A 24,232-nucleotide genomic window follows, 5' to 3' on the forward strand; every position below is an offset into this window, starting at 1 on the left:
CCTAAGCCAAGACACTTTAGCCAAGACACATAAGCCAAGACTCCTTAGCCAAGACACCTTAGCCAAGACACATTAGCCAAGACACCTTAGCCAAGACACATTAGCCGAGACACCTTAGCCAAGACACCTTAGCCAAGACACCTTAGCCGAGACACATTAGCCAAGACACCTTAGTCAAGACACTTTAGCCAAGACACTTTAGCCAAGACACATTAGCCAAGACACCATAGCCAAGACACCTTAGCCGAGACACATTAGCCAAGACACCTTAGCCAAGATACCTTAGCCGAGACACATTAGCCAAGACACCATAGCCAAGACACTTTAGCCAAGACACATTAGCCAAGACACCTTAGCCAAGACACCTTAGCCGAGACACCTTAGCCAAGACACCTTAGCCGAGACACATTAGCCAAGACACCTTAGCCAAGACACATTAGCCAAGACACCTTAGTCAAGACACTTTAGCCAAGACACTTTAGCCAAGACACATTAGCCAAGACACCATAGCCAAGACACCTTAGCCGAGACACATTAGCCAAGACACCTTAGCCAAGACACCTTAGCCGAGACACATTAGCCAAGACACCATAGCCAAGACACTTTAGCCAAGACACCTTAGCCAAGACACTTTAGCCAAGACACATTAGCCAAGACACTTTAGCCAAGACACCTTAGCCGAGACACATTAGCCAAGACACCTTAGCCAAGACACATTAGCCAAGACACCTTAGCCAAGACACCTTAGCCAAGACACCTTAGCCAAGACACCTTAGCCAAGACACCTTAGCCAAGACACATTAGCCAAGACACCTTAGCCGAGACACATTAGCCAAGACACTTTAGCCGAGACACCTTAGCCGAGACACATTAGCCAAGACACCTTAGCCAAGACACCTTAGCCAAGACACCTTAGCCAAGACACTTTAGCCGAGACACATTAGCCAAGACACCTTAGCCAAGACACTTTAGCTAAGACACATTAGCCAAGACACCTTAGCCAAGACACCTTAGCCGAGACACATTAGCCAAGACACCTAAGCCAAGACACTTTAGCCAAGACACATTAGCCAAGACACCTTAGCCAAGACACCTTAGCCAAGACACATTAGCCAAGACACCTTAGCCAAGACACATTAGCCGAGACACCTTAGCCAAGACACCTTAGCCAAGACACCTTAGCCGAGACACATTAGCCAAGACACCTTATTCAAGACACTTTAGCCAAGACACTTTAGCCAAGACACATTAGCCAAGACACCATAGCCAAGACACCTTAGCCGAGACACATTAGCCAAGACACCTTAGCCAAGACACCTTAGCCGAGACACATTAGCCAAGACACCATAGCCAAGACACTTTAGCCAAGACACATTAGCCAAGACACCTTAGCCAAGACACCTTAGCCAAGACACCTTAGCCGAGACACATTAGCCAAGACACCTTAGCCAAGACACATTAGCCAAGACACCTTAGCCAAGACACCTTAGCTAAGACACCTTTGCCAAGACACCTTAGCCAAGACACCTTAGCCAAGACACCTTAGCCAAGACACCTTAGCCGAGACACATTAGCCAAGACACCTTAGCCAAGACACCTTAGCCAAGACACATTAGCCAAGACACCTTAGTCAAGACACCTTAGCCAAGACACCTTAGCCAAGACACCTTAGCCAAGACACCTTAGCCAAGACACCTTAGCCAAGACACCTTAGCCAAAACACTTTAGCCAAGACACCTTAGCCGAGACACATTAGCCAAGACACATTAGCCAAGACACTTTAGCCAAGACACATTAGCCAAGACACTTTAGCCAAGACACATTAGCCAAGACACCTTAGCCAAGACACCTTAGCCAAGACACATTAGCCAAGACACATTAGCCAAGACACATTAGCCAAGACACCTTAGCCAAGACACCTTAGCCAAGACACCTTAGCCAAGACACATTAGCCAAGACACCTTAGCCAAGACACCTTAGCCGAGACACATTAGCCAAGACACCTTAGCCGAGACACATTAGCCAAGACACCTTAGCCAAGACACCTTAGCCAAGACACCTTAGCCAAGACACCTTAGCCAAGACACCTTAGCCAAGACACTTTAGCCAAGACACCTTAGCCAAGACACCTTAGCCAAGACACCTTAGAAAAAGACACCTTAGCCAAGACACCTTAGCCAAGACACTTTTGCCAAGACACCTTAGCCGAGACACATAAGCCAAGACACCTTAGCTAAGACACCTTAGCCAAGACACCTTAGCCAAGACAACTTAGCCAAGACACCTTAGCCAAGACACCTTAGCCAAGACACATTAGCCGAGACACATTAGCCAAGACACATTAGCCGAGACACATTAGCCAAGACACCTTAGCCGAGACACATTAGCCAAGACACCTTAGCCAAGACACTTTAGCCAAGACACATTAGCCAAGACACCTTAGCCAAGACACCTTAGCCGAGACACATTAGCCAAGACACCTAAGCCAAGACACATTAGCCAAGACACCTTAGCCGAGACACCTTTGCTAAGACACCTTAGCCAAGACACCTTAGCCAAGACACCTTAGCCAAGACACCTTAGCCAAGACACCTTAGCCAAGACACCTTAGCCAAGACACCTTTGCCAAGACACCTTAGCCAAGACACATTAGCCAAGACACCTTAGCCAAGACACCTTAGCCGAGACACATTAGCCAAGACACCTTAGCCGAGACACATTAGCCAAGACACCTTAGCCAAGACACCTTAGCCAAGACACCATAGCCAAGACACCTTAGCCAAGACACTTTAGCCAAGACACCTTAGCCAAGACACCTTAGCCAAGACACCTTAGCCAAGACACCTTAGCCAAGACACTTTAGCCAAGACACCTTAGCCGAGACACATTAGCCAAGACACCTAAGCCAAGACACTTTAGCCGAGACACATTAGCCAAGACACATTAGCCAAGACACCTTAGCTAAGACACCTTAGCTAAGACACCTTAGCCAAGACACCTTAGCCAAGACACCTTAGCCAAGACACCTTAGCCAAGACACATTAGCCGAGACACATTAGCCAAGACACATTAGCCGAGACACATTAGCCAAGACACCTTAGCCAAGACACCTTAGCCGAGACACATTAGCCAAGACACCTTAGCCAAGACACTTTAGCCAAGACACATTAGCCAAGACACCTTAGCCAAGACACCTTAGCCCAGACACATTAGCCAAGACACGTTAGCCAAGACACATTAGCCAAGACACCTTAGCCAAGACACCTTAGCCAAGACACCTTAGCCAAGACACCTTAGCCAAGACACCTTAGCCAAGACACCTTTGCCAAGACACCTTAGCCGAGACACATTAGCCAAGACACCTTAGCTAAGACACCTTAGCCAAGACACCTTAGCCAAGACACCTTAGCCAAGACACCTTAGCCAAGACACCTTAGCCAAGACACCTTAGCCAAGACACCTTAGCCAAGACACATTAGCCAAGACACCTTAGCCAAGACACATTAGCCAAGACACCTTAGCCAAGACACCTTAGCCAAGACACCTTAGCCAAGACACATTAGCCGAGACACCTTAGCCGAGACACATTAGCCAAGACACCTTAGCCAAGACACCTTAGCCAAGACACATTAGCCGAGACACATTAGCCAAGACACCTTAGCCAAGACACCTTAGCCAAGACACATTAGCCAAGACACCTCAGCCAAGACACCTTAGCCAAGACACCTTAGCCAAGACACCTTAGCCAAGACACATTAGCCAAGACACCTTAGCCGAGACACATTAGCCAAGACACCTTAGCCAAGACACATTAGCCAAAACACATTAGCCAAGACACATTAGCCAAGACACCTTAGCCAGGACACATTAGCCAAGACACATTAGCCGAGACACATTAGCCAAGACACCTTAGCCGAGACACATTAGCCAAGACACCTTAGCCAAGACACCTTAGCCAAGACACCTTAGCCAAGACACCTTAGCCAAGACACATTAGCCAAGACACCTTAGCCGAGACACATTAGCCAAGACACCTTAGCCAAGACACCTTAGCCGAGACACATTAGCCAAAACACCTTAGCCAAGACACCTTAGCCAAGACACCTTAGCCAAGACACATTAGCCAAGACACCTTAGCCAAGACACCTTAGCCAAGACACCTTAGCCACGACACCTTAGCCAAGACACGTTAGCCAAGACACCTTAGCTAAGACACCTTAGCCAAGACACCTTAGCCAAGACACCTTAGCCAAGACACCTTAGCCAAGACACATTAGCCGAGACACATTAGCCAAGACACATTAGCCAAGACACCTTAGCCAAGACACCTTTGCCAAGACACCTTAGCCAAGACACCTTAGCCAAGACACCTTAGCCAAGACACCTTAGCCAAGACACTTTAGCCGAGACACCTTAGCCAAGACACCTTAGCCAAGACACCTTAGCCAAGACACATTAGCCAAGACACATTAGCCAAGACACCTTAGCCAAGACACCTTAGCCAAGACACTTTAGCCGAGACACATTAGCCAAGACACATTAGCCAAGACACTTTAGCCAAGACACATTAGCCAAGACACATCAGCCGAGACACCTTAGCCAAGACACCTTAGCCAAGACACCTTAGCCGAGACACATTAGCCAAGACACCTTAGCCAAAACACTTTAGCCAAGACACCTTAGCCGAGACACATTAGCCAAGACACCTAAGCCAAGACACTTTAGCCAAGACACATTAGCCAAGACACTTTAGCCAAGACACATTAGCCAAGACACCTTAGCCAAGACACCTCAGCCAAGACACATTAGCCAAGACACATTAGCCAAGACACATCAGCCGAGACACCTTAGCCAAGACACCTTAGCCAAGACACCTTAGCCGAGACACATTAGCCAAGACACCTTAGCCAAAACACTTTAGCCAAGACACCTTAGCCGAGACACATTAGCCAAGACACCTAAGCCAAGACACTTTAGCCAAGACACATTAGCCAAGACACTTTAGCCAAGACACATTAGCCAAGACACCTTAGCCAAGACACCTCAGCCAAGACACATTAGCCAAGACACATTAGCCAAGACACTTTAGCCAAGACACATTAGCCAAGACACCTTAGCCAAGACACCTTAGCCAAGACACCTTAGCCAAGACACCTTAGCCAAGACACTTTAGCCGAGACACCTTAGCCAAGACACCTTAGCCAAGACACCTTAGCCAAGACACATTAGCCAAGACACATTAGCCAAGACACCTTAGCCAAGACACCTTAGCCAAGACACTTTAGCCGAGACACATTAGCCAAGACACATTAGCCAAGACACTTTAGCCAAGACACATTAGCCAAGACACATCAGCCGAGACACCTTAGCCAAGACACCTTAGCCAAGACACCTTAGCCGAGACACATTAGCCAAGACACCTTAGCCAAAACACTTTAGCCAAGACACCTTAGCCGAGACACATTAGCCAAGACACCTAAGCCGAGACACATTAGCCAAGACACCTAAGCCAAGACACTTTAGCCAAGACACATTAGCCAAGACACCTTAGCCAAGACACCTTAGCCAAGACACCTTAGCCAAGACACCTTAGCCAAGACACTTTAGCCGAGACACCTTAGCCAAGACACCTTAGCCAAGACACCTTAGCCAAGACACCTTAGCCGAGACACATTAGCCAAGACACCTTAGCCAAGACACCTTAGCCAAGACACTTTAGCCGAGACACATTAGCCAAGACACATTAGCCAAGACACTTTAGCCAAGACACATTAGCCAAGACACCTCAGCCAAGACACATTAGCCAAGACACATTAGCCAAGACACCTTAGCCAAGACACCTTAGCCGAGACACCTTAGCCAAGACACCTTAGCCAAGACACCTTAACCAAGACACCTTAGCCAAGACACCTTAGCCAAAACACTTTAGCCAAGACACCTTAGCCGAGACACATTAGCCAAGACACCTAAGCCAAGACACTTTAGCCAAGACACATTAGCCAAGACACTTTAGCCAAGACACATTAGCCAAGACACCTTAGCCAAGACACCTCAGCCAAGACACATTAGCCAAGACACATTAGCCAAGACACATTAGCCAAGACACCTTAGCCAAGACACCTTAGCCAAGACACCTTAGCCAAGACACATTAGCCAAGACACCTTAGCCAAGACACCTTAGCCGAGACACATTAGCCAAGACACCTTAGCCGAGACACATTAGCCAAGACACCTTAGCCAAGACACCTTAGCCAAGACACCTTAGCCAAGACACCTTAGCCAAGACACCTTAGCCAAGACACTTTAGCCAAGACACCTTAGCCAAGACACCTTAGCCAAGACACCTTAGAAAAAGACACCTTAGCCAAGACACCTTAGCCAAGACACCTTTGCCAAGACACCTTAGCCGAGACACATAAGCCAAGACACCTTAGCTAAGACACCTTAGCCAAGACACCTTAGCCAAGACAACTTAGCCAAGACACCTTAGCCAAGACACCTTAGCCAAGACACATTAGCCGAGACACATTAGCCAAGACACATTAGCCGAGACACATTAGCCAAGACACCTTAGCCAAGACACCTTAGCCGAGACACATTAGCCAAGACACCTTAGCCAAGACACTTTAGCCAAGACACATTAGCCAAGACACCTTAGCCAAGACACCTTAGCCGAGACACATTAGCCAAGACACCTAAGCCAAGACACATTAGCCAAGACACCTTAGCCGAGACACCTTTGCTAAGACACCTTAGCCAAGACACCTAAGCCAAGACACCTTAGCCAAGACACCTTAGCCAAGACACCTTAGCCAAGACACCTTAGCCAAGACACCTTTGCCAAGACACCTTAGCCAAGACACATTAGCCAAGACACCTTAGCCAAGACACCTTAGCCGAGACACATTAGCCAAGACACCTTAGCCGAGACACATTAGCCAAGACACCTTAGCCAAGACACCTTAGCCAAGACACCTTAGCCAAGACACCTTAGCCAAGACACTTTAGCCAAGACACCTTAGCCAAGACACCTTAGCCAAGACACCTTAGCCAAGACACCTTAGCCAAGACACTTTAGCCAAGACACCTTAGCCGAGACACATTAGCCAAGACACCTAAGCCAAGACACTTTAGCCGAGACACATTAGCCAAGACACATTAGCCAAGACACCTTAGCTAAGACACCTTAGCTAAGACACCTTAGCCAAGACACCTTAGCCAAGACACCTTAGCCAAGACACCTTAGCCAAGACACATTAGCCGAGACACATTAGCCAAGACACATTAGCCGAGACACATTAGCCAAGACACCTTAGCCAAGACACCTTAGCCGAGACACATTAGCCAAGACACCTTAGCCAAGACACTTTAGCCAAGACACATTAGCCAAGACACCTTAGCCAAGACACCTTAGCCCAGACACATTAGCCAAGACACGTTAGCCAAGACACATTAGCCAAGACACCTTAGCCAAGACACCTTAGCCAAGACACCTTAGCCAAGACACCTTAGCCAAGACACCTTAGCCAAGACACCTTTGCCAAGACACCTTAGCCGAGACACATTAGCCAAGACACCTTAGCTAAGACACCTTAGCCAAGACACCTTAGCCAAGACACCTTAGCCAAGACACCTTAGCCAAGACACCTTAGCCAAGACACATTAGCCAAGACACCTTAGCCAAGACACATTAGCCAAGACACCTTAGCCAAGACACCTTAGCCAAGACACCTTAGCCAAGACACATTAGCCGAGACACCTTAGCCGAGACACATTAGCCAAGACACCTTAGCCAAGACACCTTAGCCAAGACACATTAGCCGAGACACATTAGCCAAGACACCTTAGCCAAGACACCTTAGCCAAGACACATTAGCCAAGACACCTCAGCCAAGACACCTTAGCCAAGACACCTTAGCCAAGACACCTTAGCCAAGACACATTAGCCAAGACACCTTAGCCGAGACACATTAGCCAAGACACCTTAGCCAAGACACATTAGCCAAAACACATTAGCCAAGACACATTAGCCAAGACACCTTAGCCAGGACACATTAGCCAAGACACATTAGCCGAGACACATTAGCCAAGACACCTTAGCCGAGACACATTAGCCAAGACACCTTAGCCAAGACACCTTAGCCAAGACACCTTAGCCAAGACACCTTAGCCAAGACACATTAGCCAAGACACCTTAGCCGAGACACATTAGCCAAGACACCTTAGCCAAGACACCTTAGCCGAGACACATTAGCCAAAACACCTTAGCCAAGACACCTTAGCCAAGACACCTTAGCCAAGACACATTAGCCAAGACACCTTAGCCAAGACACCTTAGCCAAGACACCTTAGCCACGACACCTTGGCCAAGACACGTTAGCCAAGACACCTTAGCTAAGACACCTTAGCCAAGACACCTTAGCCAAGACACCTTAGCCAAGACACCTTAGCCAAGACACATTAGCCGAGACACATTAGCCAAGACACATTAGCCAAGACACCTTAGCCAAGACACCTTTGCCAAGACACCTTAGCCAAGACACCTTAGCCAAGACACCTTAGCCAAGACACCTTAGCCAAGACACTTTAGCCGAGACACCTTAGCCAAGACACCTTAGCCAAGACACCTTAGCCAAGACACCTAAGCCGAGACACCTTAGCTAAGACACCTTAGCCAAGACACCTTAGCCAAGACACCTTAGCCGAGACACATTAGCCAAGACACATTAGCCAAGACACTTTAGCCAAGACACCTTAGCCAAGACACCTTAGCCGAGACACATTAGCCGAGACACCTTAGCCAAGACACTTTAGCCAAGACACATTAGCCAAGACACCTTAGCCAAGACACCTTAGCCGAGACACATTAGCCAAGACACCTTAGCCAAGACACATTAGCCAAGACACCTTAGCCAAGACACCTTAGCCGAGACACCTTAGCCAAGACACCTTAGCCAAGACACCTTAGCCAAGACACCTTAGCCGAGACACCTTAGCCAAGACACATTAGCCAAGACACTTTAGCCAAGACACCTTAGCCAAGACACCTTAGCCGAGACACATTAGCCGAGACACCTTAGCCAAGACACTTTAGCCAAGACACATTAGCCAAGACACCTTAGCCAAGACACCTTAGCCGAGACACATTAGCCAAGACACCTTAGCCAAGACACATTAGCCAAGACACCTTAGCCAAGACACCTTAGCTAAGACACCTTAGCCAAGACACCTTAGCCAAGACACCTAAGCCAAGACACTTTAGCCAAGACACCTTAGCCGAGACACATTCGCCAAGACACCTAAGCCAAGACACTTTAGCCAAGACACATTAGCCAAGACACTTTAGCCAAGACACATTAGCCAAGACACCTTAGCCAAGACACCTTAGCCAAGACACATTAGCCAAGACACATTAGCCAAAACACTTTAGCCAAGACACATTAGCCAAGACACCTTAGCCAGGACACATTAGCCAAGACACATTAGCCGAGACACATTAGCCAAGACACCTTAGCCGAGACACATTAGCCAAGACACCTTAGCCAAGACACCTTAGCCAAGACACCTTAGCCAAGACACCTTAGCCAAGACACATTAGCCAAGACACCTTAGCCGAGACACATTAGCCAAGACACCTTAGCCAAGACACCTTAGCCGAGACACATTAGCCAAGACACCTTAGCCAAGACACCTTAGCCAAGACACCTTAGCTAAGACACCTTAGCCAAGACACCTTAGCCAAGACACCTAAGCCAAGACACTTTAGCCAAGACACCTTAGCCGAGACACATTCGCCAAGACACCTAAGCCAAGACACTTTAGCCAAGACACATTAGCCAAGACACCTAAGCCAAGACACTTTAGCCAAGACACCTTAGCCGAGACACATTAGCCAAGACACCTTAGCCAAGACACATTAGCCAAAACACATTAGCCAAGACACATTAGCCAAGACACCTTAGCCAGGACACATTAGCCAAGACACATTAGCCGAGACACATTAGCCAAGACACCTTAGCCGAGACACATTAGCCAAGACACCTTAGCCAAGACACCTTAGCCAAGACACCTTAGCCAAGACACCTTAGCCAAGACACATTAGCCAAGACACCTTAGCCGAGACACATTAGCCAAGACACCTTAGCCAAGACACCTTAGCCGAGACACATTAGCCAAAACACCTTAGCCAAGACACCTTAGCCAAGACACCTTAGCCAAGACACATTAACCAAGACACCTTAGCCAAGACACCTTAGCCAAGACACCTTAGCCACGACACCTTGGCCAAGACACGTTAGCCAAGACACCTTAGCTAAGACACCTTAGCCAAGACACCTTAGCCAAGACACCTTAGCCAAGACACCTTAGCCAAGACACATTAGCCGAGACACATTAGCCAAGACACATTAGCCAAGACACCTTAGCCAAGACACCTTTGCCAAGACACCTTAGCCAAGACACCTTAGCCAAGACACCTTAGCCAAGACACCTTAGCCAAGACACTTTAGCCGAGACACCTTAGCCAAGACACCTTAGCCAAGACACCTTAGCCAAGACACCTAAGCCGAGACACCTTAGCTAAGACACCTTAGCCAAGACACCTTAGCCAAGACACCTTAGCCGAGACACATTAGCCAAGACACATTAGCCAAGACACTTTAGCCAAGACACCTTAGCCAAGACACCTTAGCCGAGACACATTAGCCGAGACACCTTAGCCAAGACACTTTAGCCAAGACACATTAGCCAAGACACCTTAGCCAAGACACCTTAGCCGAGACACATTAGCCAAGACACCTTAGCCAAGACACATTAGCCAAGACACCTTAGCCAAGACACCTTAGCCGAGACACCTTAGCCAAGACACCTTAGCCAAGACACCTTAGCCAAGACACCTTAGCCGAGACACATTAGCCAAGACACATTAGCCAAGACACTTTAGCCAAGACACCTTAGCCAAGACACCTTAGCCGAGACACATTAGCCGAGACACCTTAGCCAAGACACTTTAGCCAAGACACATTAGCCAAGACACCTTAGCCAAGACACCTTAGCCGAGACACATTAGCCAAGACACCTTAGCCAAGACACATTAGCCAAGACACCTTAGCCAAGACACCTTAGCTAAGACACCTTAGCCAAGACACCTTAGCCAAGACACCTAAGCCAAGACACTTTAGCCAAGACACCTTAGCCGAGACACATTCGCCAAGACACCTAAGCCAAGACACTTTAGCCAAGACACATTAGCCAAGACACTTTAGCCAAGACACATTAGCCAAGACACCTTAGCCAAGACACCTTAGCCAAGACACATTAGCCAAGACACATTAGCCAAAACACTTTAGCCAAGACACCTTAGCCGAGACACATTAGCCAAGACACCTAAGCTAAGACACTTTAGCCAAGACACATTAGCCAAGACACTTTAGCCAAGACACATTAGCCAAGACACCTTAGCCAAGACACCTTAGCCAAGACACATTAGCCAAGACACATTAGCCAAGACACATTAGCCAAGACACCTTAGCCAAGACACCTTAGCCAAGACACCTTAGCCAAGACACATTAGCCGAGACACATAAGCCAAGACACCTTAGCCAAGACACCTTAGCCAAGACACATTAGCCGAGACACATTAGCCAAGACACCTTAGCCAAGACACCTTAGCCAAGACACCTTAACCAAGACACCTTAGCCAAGACACCTTAGCCAAGACACATTAGCCGAGACACATTAGCCAAGACACATTAGCCAAGACACCTTAGTCAAGACACCTTAGCCAAGACACATTAGCCGAGACACATTAGCCAAGACACCTTAGCCAAGACACCTTAGCCAAGACACATTAGCCAAGACACCTTAGTCAAGACACCTTAGCCAAGACACATTAGCCGAGACACATTAGCCAAGACACCTTAGCCAAGACACCTTAGCCAAGACACCTTAGCCAAGACACCTTAGCCAAGACACCTTAGCCAAGACACATTAGCCAAGACACATTAGCCAAGACACATTAGCCAAGACACCTTAGCCAAGACACCTTAGCCGAGACACATTAGCCAAGACACCTAAGCCAAGACACTTTAGCCAAGACTTATTAGCCAAGACACCTTAGCCAAGACACATTAGCCAAGACACATTAGCCAAGACACCTTAGCCAAGACACCTTAGCCAAGACACATTAGCCAAGACACCTTAGCCAAGACACATTAGCCAAGACACCTTAGCCGAGACACCTTAGCTAAGACACCTTAGCCGAGACACATTAGCCAAGACACCTTAGCCGAGACACATTAGCCAAGACACATTAGCCAAGACACATTAGCCAAGACACCTTAGCCAAGACACCTTAGCCAAGACACCTTAGCCAAGACACCTTAGCCAAGACACCTTAGCCGAGACACATTAGCCAAGACACCTTAGCCAAGACACCTTAGCCAAGACACCTTAGCCAAGACACATTAGCCAAGACACCTTAGCCAAGACACCTTAGCCAAGACACCTTAGCCAAGACACCTTAGCCAAGACACATTAGCCAAGACACCTTAGCCAAGACACCTTAACCAAGACACCTTAGCCGAGACACCTTAGCCAAGACACATTAGCCAAGACACATTAGCCAAGACACATTAGCCAAGACACCTTAGCCAAGACACCTTAGCCAAGACACCTTAGCCAAGACACAATAGCCAAGACACCTTAGCCGAGACACATTAGCCAAGACACCTTAGCCAAGACACCTTAGCCAAGACACATTAGCCAAGACACCTTAGCCAAGACACTTTAGCCAAGACACATTAGCCAAGACACATAAGCCGAGACACATTAGCCAAGACACATTAGCCAATACACCTTAGCCAAGACACATTAGCCGAGACACATTAGCCAAGACACCTTAGCCAAGACACATTAGCCAAGACACCTTAGCCAAGACACATTAGCCAAGACACATTAGCCAAGACACCTTAGCCAAGACACCTTAGCCAAGACACATTAGCCGAGACACATTAGCCAAGACACCTTAGCCAAGACACCTTAGCCAAGACACCTTAGCCAAGACACATTAGCCGAGACATATTAGCCAAGACACCTTAGCCAAGACACCTTAGCCAAGACACCTTAGCCAAGACACATTAGCCAAGACACCTTAACCAAGACACCTTAGCCAAGACACCTTAGCCAAGCATCTTAGCCAAGACACATCAGCCGAGACACCTTAGCCAAGACACATTAGCCAAGACACCTTAGCCAAGACACCTTAGCCAAGACACCTTAGCCAAGACACCTTAGCCAAGACACTTTAGCCGAGACACATTAGCCAAGACACCTTAGCCAAGACACCTTAGCCAAGACACCTTAGCCGAGACACATTAGCCAAGACACCTTAGCCAAGACACCTTAGCCAAGACACCTTAGCCAAGACACATTAGCCGAGACACATTAGCCAAGACACCTTAGCCAAGACACCTTAGCCAAGACACATTAGCCAAGACACCTTAGTCAAGACACCTTAGCCAAGACACATTAGCCAAGACACCTTAGCCGAGACACATTAGCCAAGACACCTTAGCCAAGACACATTAGCCAAGACACATTAGCCAAGACACATTAGCCAAGACACCTTAGCCAAGACACATTAGCCAAGACACCTAAGCCAAGACACTTTAGCCAAGACACATTAGCCAAGACACCTTAGCCAAGACACCTTAGCCAAGACACATTAGCCAAGACACCTTAGCCAAGACACCTTAGCCAAGACACCTTAGCCAAGACACATTAGCCAAGACACCTTAGCCAAGACACCTTAGCCAAGACACCTTAGCCAAGACACTTTAGCCAAGACACCTTAGCCAAGACACCTTGGCCAAGACACATTAGCCAAGACACCTTAGCCAAGACACCTTAGCCAAGACACATTAGCCGAGACACATTAGCCAAGACACCTTAGCCAAGACACATTAGCCGAGACACATTAGCCAAGACACCTTAGCCAAGACACCTTAGCCAAGACACATTAGCCAAGACACATTAGCCGAGACACATTAGCCAAGACACCTTAGCCAAGACACCTTAGCCAAGACACATTAGCCAAGACACCTTAGCCGAGACACATTATCCAAGACACCTTAGCCGAGACACATTAGCCAAGACACCTTAGCCAAGACACATTAGCCGAGACACATTAGCCAAGACACATTAGCCGCGACATATTAGCCGAGACACATTAGCCAAGACACATTAGCCAAGACACATTAGCCAAGACACCTTAGCCAAGACACATTAGCCAAGACACCTTAGCCAAGACACCTTAGCTAAGACACCTTAGCCGAGACACATTAGCCAAGACACCTTAGCCAAGACTCATTAGCCAAGACACATTAGCCAAGACACCTTAGCCAAGACACCTTAGCCAAGACACCTTAGCCAAGACACCTTAGCCAAGACACCTTAGCCGAGACACATTAGCCAAGACACCTTAGCCAAGACACCTTAGCCAAGACACCTTAGCCAAGACACCTTAGCCAAGACACCTTAGCCAAGACACATTAGCCGAGACACATTAGCCAAGACACCTTAGCCAAGACACCTTAGCCAAGACACATTAGCCAAGACACCTTAGTCAAGACACCTTAGCCAAGACACATTAGCCAAGACACCTTAGCCGAGACACATTAGCCAAGACACCTTAGCCAAGACACATTAGCCAAGACACATTAGCCAAGACACATTAGCCAAGACACCTTAGCCAAGACACATTAGCCAAGACACCTAAGCCAAGACACTTTAGCCAAGACACATTAGCCAAGACACCTTAGCCAAGACACCTTAGCCAAGACACATTAGCCAAGACACCTTAGCCAAGACACCTTAGCCAAGACACCTTAGCCAAGACACATTAGCCAAGACACCTTAGCCAAGACACCTTAGCCAAGACACCTTAGCCAAGACACTTTAGCCAAGACACCTTAGCCAAGACACCTTGGCCAAGACACATTAGCCAAGACACCTTAGCCAAGACACCTTAGCCAAGACACATTAGCCGAGACACATTAGCCAAGACACCTTAGCCAAGACACATTAGCCGAGACACATTAGCCAAGACACCTTAGCCAAGACACCTTAGCCAAGACACATTAGCCAAGACACATTAGCCGAGACACATTAGCCAAGACACCTTAGCCAAGACACCTTAGCCAAGACACATTAGCCAAGACACCTTAGCCGAGACACATTATCCAAGACACCTTAGCCGAGACACATTAGCCAAGACACCTTAGCCAAGACACATTAGCCGAGACACATTAGCCAAGACACATTAGCCGCGACATATTAGCCGAGACACATTAGCCAAGACACATTAGCCAAGACACCTTAGCCAAAACACCTTAGCCAAGACACCTTAGCCAAGACACATTAGCCAAGACACCTTAGCCAAGACACATTAGCCAAGACACCTTAGCCAAGACACATTAGCCAAGACACCTTAGCCAAGACACATTAGCCAAGACACCTTAGCCAAGACACATTAGCCAAGACACCTTAGCCAAGACACATTAGCCGAGACACCTTAGCCAAGACACATTAGCCAAGACACCTTAGCCGAGACACATTAGCCAAGACACCTTAGCCAAGACACATTAGCCAAGACACCTTAGCCAAGACACCTTAGCCAAGACACCTTAGCCAAGACACCTTAGCCAAGACACATTAGCCAAGACACATTAGCCAAGACACATTAGCCAAGACACCTTAGCCAAGACACATTAGCCAAGACACCTTAGCCAAGACACCTTAGCCAAAACACCTTAGCCAAGACACATTAGCCAAGACACCTTAGCCAAGACACCTTAGCCGAGACACATTAGCCAAGACACCTTAGCCAAGACACATTAGCCAAGACACCTTAGCCAAGACACCTTAGCCAAGACACCTTAGCCAAGACACATTAGCCAAGACACATTAGCCAAGACACCTTAGCCAAGACACATTAGCCAAGACACTTTAGCCAAGACACATTAGCCAAGACACATTAGCCAAGACACCTTAGCCAAGACACCTTAGCCAAGACACATTAGCCAAGACACATTAGCCAAGACACATTATCCAAGACACCTTAGCCGAGACACATTAGCCAAGACACCTTAGCCAAGACACATTAGCCGAGACACATTAGCCAAGACACATTAGCCAAGACACCCTAGCCAAGACACATTAGCCAAGACACATTAGCCAAGACACCTTAGCCAAGACACCTGAGCCAAGACACATTAGCCAAGACACCTTAGCCGAGACACATTATCCAAGACACCTTAGCCGAGACACATTAGCCAAGACACATTAGCCAAGACACCTTAGCCGAGACACATTAGCCAAGACACCTTAGCCAAGACACATTAGCCAAGACACCTTAGCCAAGACACCTTAGCCAAGACACATTAGCCAAGACACCTTAGTCAAGACACCTTAGCCAAGACACATTAGCCAAGACACATTAGCCAAGACACCTTAGCCAAGACACATTAGCCAAGACACCTTAGCCAAGACACCTTAGCCAAGACACCTTAGCCAAGACACATTAGCCAAGACACTTAGCCAAGACACCTTAGCCGAGACACATTAGCCAAGACACCTTAGCCAAGACACATTAGCCAAGACACCTTAGCCAAGACACCTTAGCCAAGACAAATTAGCCAAGACACATTAGCCAAGACACATTAGCCAAGACACCTTAGCCAAGACACCTTAGCCAAGACACATTAGCCAAGACACCTTAGCCAAGACACATTAGCCAAGACACATTAGCCAAGACACCTTAGCCAAGACACCTTAGCCAAGACACATTAGCCAAGACACATTAGCCAAGACACCTTAGCCAAGACACATTAGCCAAGACACATTAGCCAAGACACCTTAGCCAAGACACCTTAGCCAAGACACATTAGCCAAGACACCTTAGCCAAGACACATTAGCCAAGACACATTAGCCAAGACACCTTAGCCAAGACACCTTAGCCAAGACACATTAGCCAAGACACCTTAGCCGAGACACATTATCCAGGACACCTTAGCCGAGACACATTAGCCAAGACACCTTAGCCAAGACACATTAGCCGAGACACATTAGCCAAGACACCTTAGCCAAGACACCTTAGCCAAGACACCTTAGCCAAGACACTTTAGCCAAGACACATTAGCCAAGACACCTTAGTCAAGACACCTTAGCCAAGATACCTTAGCCAAGACACCTTAGCCAAGACACCTTAGCCAAGACACCTTAGCCAAGACACGTTAGCCAAGACACCTTAGCCAAGACACATTAGCCAAGACACCTTAGCCAAGACACATTAGCCAAGACACCTTAGCCAAGACACATTAGCCGAGACACCTTAGCCAAGACACATTAGCCAAGACACCTTAGCCGAGACACATTAGCCAAGACACCTTAGCCAAGACACATTAGCCAAGACACCTTAGCCAAGACACCTTAGCCAAGACACATTAGCCAAGACACCTTAGCCAAGACACATTAGCCAAGACACATTAGCCAAGACACATTAGCCAAGACACCTTAGCCAAGACACCTTAGCCAAGACACCTTAGCCAAGACACATTAGCCAAGACACTTTAGCCAAGACACATTAGCCAAGACACATTAGCCAAGACACATTAGCCAGGACACCTAAGCCAAGACACCTTAGCCAAGACACATTAGCCAAGACACATTAGCCGAGACACATTAGCCAAGACACATTAGCCAAGACACCTTAGCCAAGACACCTTAGCCAAGACACCTTAGCCAAGACACATTAGCCAAGACACCTTAGCCAAGACACCTTAGCCGAGACACATTAGCCAAGACACCTTAGCCAAGACACATTAGCCAAGACACCTTAGCCAAGACACCTTAGCCAAGACACCTTAGCCAAGACACATTAGCCAAGACACATTAGCCAAGACACCTTAGCCAAGACACCTTAGCCAAGACACATTAGCCAAGACACCTTAGCCAAGACACATTAGCCAAGACACATTAGCCAAGACACCTTAGCCAAGACACCTTAGCCAAGACACATTAGCCAAGACACATTAGCCAAGACACCTTAGCCAAGACACCTTAGCCAAGACACATTAGCCGAGACACATTAGCCAAGACACATTAGCCAAGACACATTAGCCAAGACACCTTAGCCAAGACACTTTAACAAAGACACATTAGCCAAGACACATAAGCCAAGACACCTTAGCCGAGACACTTTAGCCAAGACACATTAGCCAAGACACCTTAGCCGAGACACATTAGCCAAGACACCTTAGCCAAGACACCTTAGCCAAGACACATTAGCCAAGACACCTTAGCCAAGACACCTTAGCCAAGACACCTTAGCCAAGACACCTTAGCCAAGACACATTAGCCAAGACACTTTAGCCAAGACACATTAGCCAAGACACATTAGCCAAGACACATTAGCCAGGACACCTAAGCCAAGACACCTTAGCCAAGACACATTAGCCAAGACACATTAGCCGAGACACATTAGCCAAGACACATTAGCCAAGACACCTTAGCCAAGACACCTTAGCCAAGACACCTTAGCCAAGACACTTTAGCCGAGACACATTAGCCAAGACACCTTAGCCAAGACACATTAGCCAAGACACCTTAGCCGAGACACATTAGCCAAGACACCTAAGCCAAGACACCTTAGCCAAGACACATTAGCCAAGACACCTTAGCCAAGGCACATTAGCCAAGACACATTAGCCAAGACACATTAGCCAAGACACCTTAGCCAAGACACATTAGCCAAGACACCTTAGCCAAGACACATTAGCCAAGACACCTTAGCCAAGACACCTTAGCCAAGACACTTTAGCCGAGACACATTAGCCAAGACACCTTAGCCAAGACACCTTAGCCAAGACACCTTAGCCGAGACACATTAGCCAAGACACCTAAGCCAAGACACCTTAGCCAAGACACATTAGCCAAGACACCTTAGCCAAGGCACATTAGCCAAGACACATTAGCCAAGACACATTAGCCAAGACACCTTAGCCAAGACACATTAGCCAAGACACCTTAGCCAAGACACATTAGCCAAGACACCTTAGCCAAGAAACCTTAGCCAAGACACCTAAGCCAAGACACCTTAGCCAAGACACATTAGCCAAGACACCTTAGCCAAGACACTTTAGCCAAGACACCTTAGCCGAGACACCTAAGCCAGGACACCTTAGCCAAGACACCTTAGCCAAGACACATTAGCCAAGACACCTTAGCCAAGACACCTTAGCCAAGACACTTTAGCCAAGACACATTAGCCAAGACACCTTAGCCAAGAAACCTTAGCCAAGACACCTAAGCCAAGACACCTTAGCCAAGACACCTTAGCCAAGACACCTTAGCCAAGACACTTTAGCCGAGACACATTAGCCAAGACACCTTAGCCAAGACACATTAGCCAAGACACCTAAGCCAAGACACCTTAGCCAAGACACATTAGCCAAGACACATTAGCCAAGACACATTAGCCAAGACACATTAGCCAGGACACCTAAGCCAAGACACCTTAGCCAAGACACATTAGCCAAGACACATTAGCCGAGACACATTAGCCAAGACACATTAGCCAAGACACCTTAGCCAAGACACCTTAGCCAAGACACCTTAGCCAAGACACTTTAGCCGAGACACATTAGCCAAGACACCTTAGCCAAGACACATTAGCCAAGACACCTTAGCCGAGACACCTTAGCCAAGACACCTAAGCCAAGACACCTTAGCCAAGACACATTAGCCAAGACACCTTAGCCAAGGCACATTAGCCAAGACACATTAGCCAAGACACATTAGCCAAGACACCTTAGCCAAGACACATTAGCCAAGACACCTTAGCCAAGACACATTAGCCAAGACACCTTAGCCAAGAAACCTTAGCCAAGACACCTAAGCCAAGACACCTTAGCCAAGACACATTAGCCAAGACACCTTAGCCAAGACACTTTAGCCAAGACACCTTAGCCGAGACACCTTAGCCAGGACACCTTAGCCAAGACACCTTAGCCAAGACACATTAGCCAAGACACCTTAGCCAAGACACATTAGCCAAGACACATTAGCCAAGACACATTAGCCAAGACACCTTAGCCAAGACACCTTAGCCAAGACACCTTAGCCAAGACACCTTAGCCAAGACACCTTAGCCAAGACACCTTAGCCAAGACACATTAGCCAAGACACCTTAGCCAAGACACCTTAGCCAAGACACCTTAGCCAAGACACCTTAGCCAAGACACCTTAGCCAAGACACATTAACCAAGACACATTAGCCAAGACACCTTAGCCAAGACACATAAGCCAAGACACCTTAGCCAAGACACCTTAGCCAAGACACATTAGCCAAGACACCTTAGTGATAACACATTAGCCAAGACACCTTAGCCAAGACACATTAGCCAAGACACCTTAGCCAAGACACCTTAGCCAAGACACTTTAGCCAATACACATTAGCCAAGACACATTAGCCAAGACACCTTAGCCAAGACACATTAGCCAAGACACATTAGCCAAGACACTTTAGCCGAGACACATTAGCCAAGACACCTTAGCCAAGACACCTTAGCCAAGACACCTTAGCCAAGACACTTTAGGCAAGACACCTTAGCCAAGACACCTTAGCCAAGACACATTAGCCAAGACACATTAGCCAAGACACCTTAGCCAAGACACCTTAGCCAAGACACCTTAGCCAAGACACCTTAGCCAAGACACCTTAGCCAAGACACCTTAGCCAAGACACCTTAGCCAAGACACATTAGCCAAGACACATTAGCCAAGACACATTAGCCAAGACACATTAGCCAAGACACCTTAGCCAAGACACCTTAGCCAAGACACCTTAGCCAAGACACCTTAGCCAAGACACCTTAGCCAAGACACCTTAGCCAAGACACATTAGCCAAGACACCTTAGCCAAGACACCTTAGCCAAGACACCTTAGCCAAGACACATTAGCCAAGACACCTTAGCCAAGACACCTTAGCCAAGACACCTTAGCCAAGACACCTTAGCCAAGACACCTTAGCCAAGACACCTTAGCCAAGACACATTAGCCAAGACACCTTAGTGATAACACATTAGCCAAGACACCTTAGCCAAGACACATAAGCCAAGACACCTTAGCCAAGACACCTTAGCCAAGACACATTAGCCAAGACACCTTAGTGATAACACATTAGCCAAGACACCTTAGCCAAGACACATTAGCCAAGACACCTTAGCCAAGACACCTTAGCCAAGACACCTTAGCCAAGACACCTTAGCCAAGACACATTAGCCAAGACACCTTAGCCATAACTCATTAGCCAAGACACCTTAGCCAAGACACATTAGCCAAGACACCTTAGCCATAACACATTAGCCAAGACACCTTAGCCAAGACACCTTAGCCAAGACACTTTAGCCAAGACACATTAGCCAAGACACTTTAGGCAAGACACCTTAGCCAAGACACCTTAGCCAAGACACATTAGCCAAGACACCTTAGCCAAGACACTTTAGCCAAGACACATTAGCCAAGACACATTAGCCAAGACACCTCAGCCAAGACACATTAGCCAAGACACCTTAGCCAAGACACATTAGCCAAGACACATTAACCAAGACACCTTAGCCAAGACACCTTAGCCAAGACACTTTAGGCAAGACACCTTAGCCAAGACACCTTAGCCAAGACACCTTAGCCAAGACACATTAGCCAAGACACCTTAGCCAAGACACCTTAGCCAAGACACCTTACAAAAAAAACATTAGCCAAGACACATTAGCCAAGACACCTTAGCCAAGACACATTAGCCAAGACACCTTAGCCAAGACACCTTAGCCAAGACACCTTAGCCAAGACACATTAGCCAAGACACCTTAGCCAAGACACCTTAGCCAAGACACATTAGCCAAGACACATTAGCCAAGACACCTTAGCCAAGACACATTAGCCAAGACACCTTAGCCAAGACACCTTAGCCAAGACACCTTAGCCAACACACATTAGCCAAGACACATTAGCCGAGACACTTTAGCAAAGACACATTAGCCAAGACACCTTAGCCAAGACACATTAGCCAAGACACCTTAGCCAAGACACATTAGCCAAGACACATTAGCCAAGACACATTAGCCAAGACACATTAGCCAAGACACCTTAGCCAAGACACCTTAGCCAAGACACCTTAGCCAAGACACATTAGCCAAGACACATTAGCCAAGACACCTTAGGCAAGACACCTTAGCCGAGACACCTTAGCCAAGACACCTTAGCCAAGACACCTTAGCCAAGACACATTAGCCAAGACACCTTAGCCAAGACACCTTAGCCAAGACACCTTAGCCAAGACACCTTAGCCAAGACACCTTAGCCAAGACACATTAGCCAAGACACCTTAGCCAAGACACCTTAGCCAAGACACATTAGCCAAGACACATTAGCCAAGACACCTTAGCCAAGACACATTAGCCAAGACACCTTAGCCAAGACACATTAGCCAAGACACCTTAGCCAAGACACCTTAGCCAAGACACATTAGCCAAGACACATTAGCCAAGACACCTTAGCCAAGACACATTAGCCAAGACACCTTAGCCAAGACACCTTAGCCAAGACACCTTAGCCAACACACATTAGCCAAGACACATTAGCCGAGACACTTTAGCCAAGACACATTAGCCAAGACACCTTAGCCAAGACACATTAGCCAAGACACCTTAGCCAAGACACATTAGCCAAGACACCTTAGCCAAGACACATTAGCCAAGACACATTAGCCAAGACACATTAGCCAAGACACCTTAGCCAAGACACATAAGCCAAGACACCTTAGCCAAGAACCTTAGCCAAGACACCTTAGCCAAGACACCTTACCCAAGACACCTTAGCCAAGACACATTAGCCAAGACACCTTAGACAAGACACATTAGCCAAGACACCTTAGCCAAGACACCTTAGCCAAGACACCTTAGCCAAGACACATTAGCCAAGACACCTTAGCCAAGACACCTTAGCCAAGACACATTAGCCAAGACACATTAGCCAAGACACCTTAGCCAAGACACATTAGCCAAGACACATTAGCCAAGACACCTTAGGCAAGACACCTTAGCCGAGACACATTAGCCAAGACACCTTAGCCAAGACACCTTAGCCAAGACACATTAGCCAAGACACCTTAGCCAAGACACATTAGCCAAGACACCTTAGCCAAGACACATTAGCCAAGACACATTAGCCAAGACACATTAGCCAAGACACCTTAGCCAAGACACTTTAGGCAAGACACCTTAGCCAAGACACCTTAGCCAAGACACCTTAGCCAAGACACCTTAGCCAAGACACATTAGCCAAGACACCTTAGCCAAGACACCTTAGCCAAGACACCTTACCCAAGACACCTTAGCCAAGACACATTAGCCAAGACACCTTAGCCAAGACACATTAGCCAAGACACCTTAGCCAAGACACCTTAGCCAAGACACCTTAGCCAAGACACATTAGCCAAGACACCTTAGCCAAGACACCTTAGCCAAGACACATTAGCCAAGACACATTAGCCAAGACACCTTAGCCAAGACACATTAGCCAAGACACATTAGCCAAGACACCTTAGGCAAGACACATTAGCCGAGACACCTTAGCCAAGACACCTTAGCCAAGACACCTTAGCCAAGACACATTAGCCAAGACACCTTAGCCAAGACACCTTAGCCAAGACACATTAGTCAAGACATCTAAGCCAAGACACCTTAGCCAAGACACCTTAGCCAAGACACATAAGCCAAGACACCTTAGCCAAGACACCTTAGCCAAGACACCTTAGCCAAGACACCTTACCCAAGACACCTTAGCCAAGACACATTAGCCAAGACACCTTAGCCAAGACACATTAGCCAAGACACCTTAGCCAAGACACCTTAGCCAAGACACCTTAGCCAAGACACATTAGCCAAGACACCTTAGCCAAGACACCTTAGCCAAGACACATTAGCCAAGACACATTAGCCGAGACACCTTAGCCAAGACACATTAGCCAAGACACTTTAGACAAGACACATTAGCCAAGACACCTTAGCCAAGACACATTAGCCAAGACACCTTAGCCAAGACACATTAGCCAAGACACATTAGCCAAGACACCTTAGCCAAGACACATTAGCCAAGACACCTTAGCCAAGCC

At 47.6% G+C, this 24,232-nt stretch overlaps 1 long non-coding RNA gene across 1 annotated transcript in view; it reads right to left on the reverse strand.

Annotated features, from left to right (window-relative positions):
- LOC125774574 (uncharacterized) overlaps window positions 1–24,232 on the reverse strand; it is a 122,213-nt gene that overhangs the window by 80,338 nt on the left and 17,643 nt on the right. The window contains exon 4 of the long non-coding RNA XR_007421058.1: window positions 13,024–16,536. This is a non-coding gene — a long non-coding RNA (uncharacterized LOC125774574). The remainder of the gene's footprint in view (window positions 1–13,023; window positions 16,537–24,232) is intronic.

The sequence above is a fragment of the Anopheles funestus genome, unplaced genomic scaffold (assembly GCF_943734845.2).
Source record: "Anopheles funestus unplaced genomic scaffold, idAnoFuneDA-416_04 scaffold_32_ctg1, whole genome shotgun sequence".
In the NCBI taxonomy this organism is placed as follows: Eukaryota; Metazoa; Arthropoda; class Insecta; order Diptera; family Culicidae; genus Anopheles; species Anopheles funestus.